Source organism: Corvus brachyrhynchos, unplaced genomic scaffold (genome assembly GCF_000691975.1).
Source record: "Corvus brachyrhynchos isolate BGI_N302 unplaced genomic scaffold, ASM69197v1 scaffold152, whole genome shotgun sequence".
NCBI classification, from domain to species: Eukaryota; Metazoa; Chordata; class Aves; order Passeriformes; family Corvidae; genus Corvus; species Corvus brachyrhynchos.
The window spans coordinates 1,679,974-1,688,350 of record NW_008237447.1 but is presented as its reverse complement, the minus strand read 5'-3'; the positions used below and the strand labels follow the sequence as shown (position 1 = coordinate 1,688,350).

Sequence of the window (8,377 nt, the reverse complement as noted above, 5' to 3'; positions counted from 1 at the left end):
TGCCCTGGAGGTTTGTCCACCCAGCTGGAGGGCCAGATGGGGCCCTTGTCCTCCTCAAAAACCCAAAGAGCTCAGCTCCAGCATCCACAAGCCACCGTCCTAGTGGGAGGGATGCAGTTTTTGGGTGGGGCAATGATGGGAATCCTAATTCTCCCCCACAGCCTCAGCAGCAGCAAGGGGATAGCAAGCCCAAGACCTCCAGTGAGGAGCAGGCGGCTGTTGGACAATGCTTAGGAAGGAGACACACTTCCCTTGGAAACCATCAGGATCAGCTTTGCATCAACATCTGGTGCATGAGGGGCTGGCCAGAGCCACAAAGGCATCCTGCAGCCAGGGCCAGCAGTTTGAGCAAGCTGTGAGAAGGATGAGCATGGAAGAGGGTGAGAGCACTGCCTTGATCTAGCCAAAAACCAGCCCTGGAGCTGGCTGGTGTGGGAAAGACAGTGAGGAAAGGAGCTGTGAGGAGGCACAGTAGCTAGGTCCAAAAACATGTGAGAAGCTAATAAAGTCTTTATTCCTGATTCCAATATGAAACAGATGGACTGATGAGGATTTTGAATCTTATCCTCACCAGCATAATTCCTCTGCTACAGTAGCCACTGAAATCTTCCAGCTTTTCATCACAGATGTAGGCCAAGAAAGAGGTCAGAAGAAAACCTGTGGCACTAGAAATGTACAATATTAGGTAAATCTTTCTTGTTCGTTCACTCCTCTTCCTTGAAATTAAAGGAAGGTCTTGTAAGACACCTCCCTTCTCCAGCTTAATTTTTAACTGGTACTAACGAGGTAAAAACCACTCCTTGCAGGAAAACCAAGGTTTCTTCCTTCTTTCTGCTTTTGTTTCCTTACAAAGCACGCACACACAAAAGGAGAGAGGAAGCAACAGCAGCAAGATCACATTTCTGTGCCTGACCTCCACCCTCTGCGGCAAAAAACAAGCAGAGGGCAAGGGCTGCCACACCCAGGTATGTCCTCAGCCAACCAAGCTGTGTTGAACTCTTGGACACATCTGCTTCCAGCCCGAGCACCTAAAGAAACCTGGGCAAAATGCAGCAACCCCAATTTCTCCTCCGTTTTTTGGTGGTTTTTTGCTTGGTCCATAAAGCAGAGCAGAGGGAGGCCCAGCATGCTGAAACCACTGCCCACACTCTGCTAATCTTTGTCTCCCTTCTTCTTAAGGGCAACAACCCTCAAAGTCCCCAGCTGCTTCCAGGGTACCCCTGCACGTTGTCTGTTTGCTGGCACACTCACACCGCCAACACGCTGGGTTGGGGATTGTCCGTGGTAGAAGTGAAATGCAAATGGAAAGACATGTGCCTACGTGAAGGTGAGAGAGAGAAGACAGGCAAAGCTCCACAGTGGTAGAACCAGGTGTAAAAGAATTCCCTGTATACATAATGAAGGCCACTACTTCCAGTTAATCAGTTAGGCATGCCCACATGCCACACCCAGCCTTCTAAACTCACAGCTGAAATGGGTCAGACCAAAAGCCCCTACAGTCCAGCAGACCAGCACACCGAACATCCTGGTTTCTTTTAGAGCAACAGGTAGGCAGGAGCAAGAAACTATTCCTACAGGATATAAAAAGTCTATCCAAAAATGAGCTTACTGTGAGCGGTAAAGAAGCACTTGAGGGAAGGGGTGAGGGCTCAATGGCTGATGTCCCACGTTCACTGGACATCACAGAAGTGACACCAGGCCTTGGTATTCCTGAGTCCTTGGTGCACATGCCCAGAATCTACTTGCTTAGAGATTTAGTGTAACAAAAGCCAAAAGCACAGCCAAACCTGCAAAGGGCCACATCACTCACCTGCAGCAAGGATTCCTGATGAGATCCTGGCACATGCATGGTCCGTCCCAAAAGCAGCCCCTTTTCTAACCAGCGTCAGAAACCTCCTGCACCATCAGACCCAGCTGGATAAAGGCAAAGCAGCCCATGAGTCTAAGCTCAATCTTCCTGACAGATGAGGAGTGGGGAAATGTCAATATTCTGCCAGCTTTACCCTTCCTCTCTTGAGGAGCAAGACAATGTCATGCTGCAGTCCTGACTGGGCTTTGATTCCCATTTTAGAAGAAGGAAGGGATTTTTTGGATGTTACTTGGAAGGAAGCACTCTAAGTTGCTGCACTGATGTCTCTGTTTTCCCTTCAAGGAGATCCCCAAGAGAAGGCATTAAGGAGAAGGGGTCTGAAGGTATCTCTGGAAAGCTCTGTCTCAAAGCATCTCTCCCACAGCAGAGCTCTGGAAGCCAGCATGTACCTTCAGAGATGTGGCATGAGATAAACATCCTGAAAACCACTACAGCAGAGAGCACTGGCAGAGCAGCCCCTGCACCAGCCAGAGATGCCCTCCAGGGCAGAGGGACTGGCACAGAGAGATCTGTGGCTGGAGCTGTGTGTGGTCACAGCCCAGACACCAACCCAAGCTGTGCTGGGCAGGACAAAGGGAACTCTGCCAGGCCTGTTAACAACACTGCTCTCTCACTCTTCTGCTCTCTCCTCACACAGGAAGTAACACCACTGGATTAAACAAAGCCAGCTAGAAAACCAGGGCACTGATAGAAAAGCAGAAGTCTCCTAGCACGGTGGTGCTGGGCCTGCCTTCAGCTAAACCTGTCCTTAGTATCAAGCTAAGGATGCTTGAGCCCTGTTTAGCCCATTGCATTGCTACACATCCCCATCTTCTGACACACAGGAGCAGAGGACTGAGCACAGCCACGACAGTGGGCTGTGTCTTTGCACATCTTTGCTATCTCTCTGTGGCATTGTTTCCACTGTGGAAGCCACAAAGCGCTGTATTCATACACGCTTGCTTTTGTGGCTTGCTCTTTCCTTTACACTTCTGCTCTTTGTAAGACAGTACACAGTTTCCTCACAGGGAATGTAAGTATCATACCCACACTTCTTTGTAAAGCTGACAGAGCCCCCCACATCTGAAGGCAACATCTCAAGAGACAATATGCAGCTGCTCCCAGCTCTAAGTTCTCACCTTGGTGATGAACCAATAAACATTCATGGCTGAGGCTTATTAAACAAAAAAAAAAAAAATTGCTATTTGATCTACTGGAAAAGAAAGACTACAAATACACTTAGCATGCTCTTCACTGAAAACTAGATTTGTAGCCCATCTGATAGTTTGTGTCATCTTCTCTGGTATGAAACTTAGGTTACAGTAAGTGGCATTTGCACGTGAGTCAGACATCCTGCACTAAACATCACCCAAGACCTTCACACCTCTAAATTTCTCACAAAGACAGGCCCTCGATGAGACACAGTGTGTGAAGAGAAGAGCAAATGTGATTTTGATTGCAATGTCAGATGGGTAATATGTGGAGTGGAAGCTTTGGGGAAGGGTAACTTTACTCTTCTAAGCTCTTCTGGGTTTATACCCTGGCCAGGAAGACTAACAGCTGGGCTCCATCTGGGTTGCCCTGGATAGCAGCTGAGGGCTTCCTGATGGCACGTTCCCCTTTACTGTAGCTTTTTACAAAGCAGGAGAAATTGTGGGCAGTGGCTGGAGCATGAAGAAGCACAGTCGGCCCTGGCAAGTGGAGTTGCCCCTGCCCTATGAAATGCCAGGGAACTGCTGGGTCCTACATCAAGTTTCAGCTATTTGGCTGATGAAGGACACATTTTGCCTCCTCCTCACTTCCACCTTACTTCTGTCAAGAAAGGAAGAACTCCAGCTTGAATGAAGTGGTGCAAATATGAAGAACAGTAACTGAAAATAGACCTTTAACCGAGGGTTTGGCAGGGATGCTGACTCAGTGCCTCAGGGTCAACTGAGAGCACTGAGCTGCCTGTACACAATGGAAATATTCCAGAAATAGTGACACAAACACAGACACACACTATCAGTAGTGTACTGAAACAGTTATCTGCACTAACCTTTTTATTCTTCTCTACAGAAAGGTAAGCAAAAGCTTTCAAACCATGAGTCATGCAGAATAGTCCTCAGCTGATTATTTGAAGAGACAAAATTCCCCTGTGATATCCATAATCCCACGTAGAATATCCTGAGGTGGAAGGGATACACAAAGATCAGCAAGTTCAACTCCCATCCTTGCATAGAACAGCCCCAAGAACCACACCATGTACCTGACAGCATTGCCCAAACAATCCTTCAGCTCAAACAGACTTGGAGCTGTGACCATTTCCCCAGTAAGCCCATTCCAACTCCCCAGAAACCCCTGGGAGAAGGGCCTTTTCCTGTTATCTAACCTAAACCCCCACCCCAACACAGCTTCATGCCGTTAAATCTTTAGCCCCAGGTGTTCTCTCTCAGACTCATTTTCTTCTTTTCCACCTGTAAGCATGTGTCAACAGCCAAACCTCACAAAAACCACCCTTTATTTCTGGTCTGAAGGAACATAAGCCCCTCAGACCGAGCAGTCTGACAATCTGTGGTTCACAGCAACGACTGAGGCTAGAGCAGATGGCAGCATCCCATCAGTTATTCTTGCAGGTGGTGCACTTCAGTCTTGCTGATGTTTTCCATCACCTATAATGTTCCTAGAATTAGGACCTCACTTTCAGCATTCTTATTCTAGTAAATTCAGTGGCATTACTACTGCTGCAAAAGGTGTTGGCTTGTTGGCATGCTGCAATCAATCTGCCTTATACCAGAAGCCGGATAAATGACCAGAAAAGCCTCTTCTAGTCTTAGCAGTGGTAAATACACAGAGACCTGTATTAAGGACAATGTGCCCCTTCATCACGAGAGAATGGATGGACTAGCTACCTGAGAAAGACAATAGAAGAACAGCTGCTCCTAGAAATACATCCAGGAAAGACAAGCTGTTGCTACCGTCTAAGTAATCTTTTGGACAAGACCTGACACTCCCCAGAAACCATCAGCTTAACAAATGCATGCATACCTGGTGTTTTGTACAATATTTTATTCTATTATAGTGCTATAAATTCAGAGAGGAGTGAAGGACAGCTGGAAATGGGTAGGTGGGAGGTTGAGAAGCGATCCGGGAGACTGAGCACAAACAACTGGGTAATACATTTCAGTACTAAGCACATTTATTCCTAGGAGTGGCCCTGAATGGCCTTTATATAGTTCCCACACACAAAGGGAAGTCTTCCCTTCAAATGCAAGACACTGTTGGCATTTTTCCTACAAGTGCAGCCCCTGGGAGGCATGTATGTGGGCATAAAATGTCCTTTCTACTAAAAGACCCTGCATAAACTTCTCTGAAGCATCACTGTGGATCCTAAAAATGTCTGTAGTTTATTTATTAGACAGTGGACGTGTGAAAGCAAAACAAAAGGCCCACTATGTGGCCCCATATATATGTATAAAGAGGTTTGGCCCTTATTACTGGGAAATTAAGACATAAATTTCTCAGAAACATCTGAATGACCTGTCAGCACAGACTTGCTGCTGCTCTCTGAAGCAAGAAAAAGTGTCTTGATGTCTTTAACACCACTTATCCAGATGCTTTTTGCACTGTGTACACCTGGGGCCATGAGATCCAGTGAAAATACAAGTCCTTTCCTGCTCAGTGCAGATCCTGACTTTGCAGCTCAGTTTCCCCTGCTTCTTCTCTGGTCCTACAACTTTCCTGTGCCCTGCGAACCTCTTTTTGGCCTCTCTGCTGTTTGTCTGTTCCTACATTTAAATGCATCACCTCACCTAGTCCTGCCAGGTAGCAACCTCAGTGTGCAGGGACAACAGAGTGGCAGGATGGGCTCAGCTCTGGGGTCCACACCCCACATGTGTAGCAGGAACCACAGCAGTGTTGGCAAAGAGCTTTTTCCACAGCAGGGGAAAGCACAAAGCTGCCCGTCTGTCTAAACATTTATGACCCACAGCTGCTGTTGTCTGCCAGGAAGGGTAATGGCTAAGGTGCTGTGTCACTGCATTTCTGAGAATTTCTGCTTTTCAAGATCTCAGTGAGGCAGGTGCAGGATGTTCTGTGTGACGCAGGTGAGCACCAGGGCATGGGTGGCAACTTGTGGCTTTCCACAGTATTTCTGCCAGGGCAGTACTTGCAGCCCAACTCCTTCTGTCACATTCCTGACAGTCAGATGGTGTCACCATTCTTTTCAGCCACCCCTTCACACTTCATTCATGGAAGAGCAGCCTTTTTGTTAATTCCAGGTGTCTCGTGTTCCCTATGTACAGTAAAAACTTGCCCAACCTCAGCGGGCATTTTGCAGAGCAGGAAGTTTGCAGTGCAGCCTCAATGGAAAGTTACTGTGCATGCCTTGTGCCCTCACAGGTAAGATGCACTGGGTTAGAACCACAGCTGCCATGGTTATTTGTGTTATCTTGGATATTCCTTTAAACTCTGCAGCATCAGTAATTCAGTATAAAAACAGGTATCTACTTTCCTCTTATGCTGAGGTTTTTAACCATCGGGGCTTTTTCAGATAGATGAGATAAAATTCACGGCAATGTTGACTCCTACTGATTTTCTCTCCAGCAAAGAAGGGCCTTTCCATCTGCATCTGGTTCTCTAGAGAATGCTATAAACAGATCTTTGTACTGGCCAGATAACAAAGCTTCAAACTCTCAACAAAAGGCAGGGAAACAAAACTCCTTATCAGACTAAATCATCTGAAGAAAAAGTCCCAAACTCTTGACAGCTGGGCAGAAATACATAAGAAGAGAAGCTGAAGTTGCACAGCTTTCACCGTGACCTCCTATGGCAGCAAGAGAAATCCTGACCCAACTTGTGCGCAGGAAAGAAAGAGAGCTGGCGCATTCTTACCTGTATTCAGGGTACCTAAAAGGCTGGCTGGAGTCCTGCCTTTCCATCACCCTTCTCCCATCTCATCTAGCAAAACCCATTCCAAAAAGTGACATCAGGATAAAAATGCTGGAAAGGATTTGCTAGAATGAGGAGTGGGGGGAAGAAGAAAGCTTATTTCCTGTTGGCTGCTATCAGATTTGGGTTTACTCCCCTTCTTGGGCTTATCAAAATTAGCACAGCACATTCCCTGCAAACGGCTCAGGAGAACGACAGAGAGGAGTGAGGAGTCCCTGCAGCCCCAGGCAAAGCATCGCCTGAGGGGCTCAGGGGGCTGTGATCTACCGCCAGCAGAGGAGTGCATCTGTCTGGGGAACACGATCCATGACGAGCGTCAGGGAGAGCAGGCGTGAGGAGAAAGCAACAGCAGCTGCAGCTTCCTGGAGGACAACATTTCATACTGCCTGAAGAGTTTGCAGGATGATGGAGGACAGACCTTGCCTGAGACCCCTGCAGCCTCCCCACCTATTTAAGGGAAGAAAAAGCATCTCTGTCTGCCATTACTCATCGCCACTTCTGTACCCTCAGTCATTAAGCCCGTGCCCTTTCTTCCCTTTGGATCCTGCACAGCAATCACTCTATCTGCATCCTCATCGCCCTCCTCTTTCTGTCCTGTCACGGTTCATCCTGACGCGGCAGAGACAGCAGCAGCAGAGGCTGTTCCACCCAGCAGTGCTCCTGCTCCAGGTTCAGACTGTCACACCCTGCAGGTGCTCCTGCTCCTGGCTCGGTGTGCCCCCTCGGGAAAGCCTCCACCAACTTCTCCCGTTGGCTCGATGTGAATGCCCCTTCACACACAGCTCTGAATCCCACCCTGGCTGTCCCAAATTCCCTCGACATAGGTTTGCCTGTTGTTTCAGAGGAGAAATCTGATGCCTATTGCTCTGTGATTGAAAGCTTTCACAGGAGTGCAACACAAACTCTTAGTGCTCTTTGCTTCAAGTCATCCTGTCAATGTCACTACTGCAATTCTCTTCACGCAGACAAAAACACCATCACAAGATATTTTTCTTTCTTTTTTATTTGTTTGTTTGAAGACGTCTTGTTACATGATTTCTCAGTATCAAAAAAAAAAAAAAAAAAGCTTTTAAAACTGCTTCATTCCTTAGTTTTGGGAAAATATGTTTTGCCCTGAAAGACGAAGTTGTATAAACCAAAGATGAGACAGCAGTGCTGGCTGGAGGATAGGCACCCAGCTGTACTTCTTTATTCCATTTGCATATGATATGGGAGTAGACAATAATTCTCTCTAATGTACTGCATTTGCAATTCCAAAAGATTTGCTGAAAACAGCCTCCAAGTAATTCTTGGTCTGTAATACATCTAGTTTCTGTAGTGTTAGACAATACTAAAACTATCAGTAACCATCATCAGTTTTAAAAATTCTGCATAGAGTTTCCAATAGTAACTATATTAGCCATAAAACACACACTTTAGACTATAGCCCCATTCAGTATTTTATCATGGATATTGGCTACGTGTGACACAGAATATGCTAACCAGAAAAATAGATCAATTTAAAATTAAGCTGACCCGTATTTTCTACCTCTGCAGATGGGAACTTTCCTTACATTAGTGTTTGGCACAATGAGCACAGTACAGCTGTGCCAGGTACAC

The 8,377-nt window shown here is 46.8% G+C and overlaps 1 protein-coding gene across 1 annotated transcript in view; it reads right to left on the bottom strand.

Annotated features, from left to right (window-relative positions):
• Positions 1 to 58, bottom strand: part of CD2 (CD2 molecule) — an 11,274-nt gene extending 11,216 nt beyond the window's left edge. Inside the window, exon 1 of the mRNA XM_017731474.1 lies at positions 1 to 58. This exon is cut by the window's left edge and continues 308 nt beyond it. The gene's annotated coding sequence lies outside the window, so the exon portion shown is untranslated.
• Positions 59 to 8,377: the final 8,319 nt, after the last annotated feature.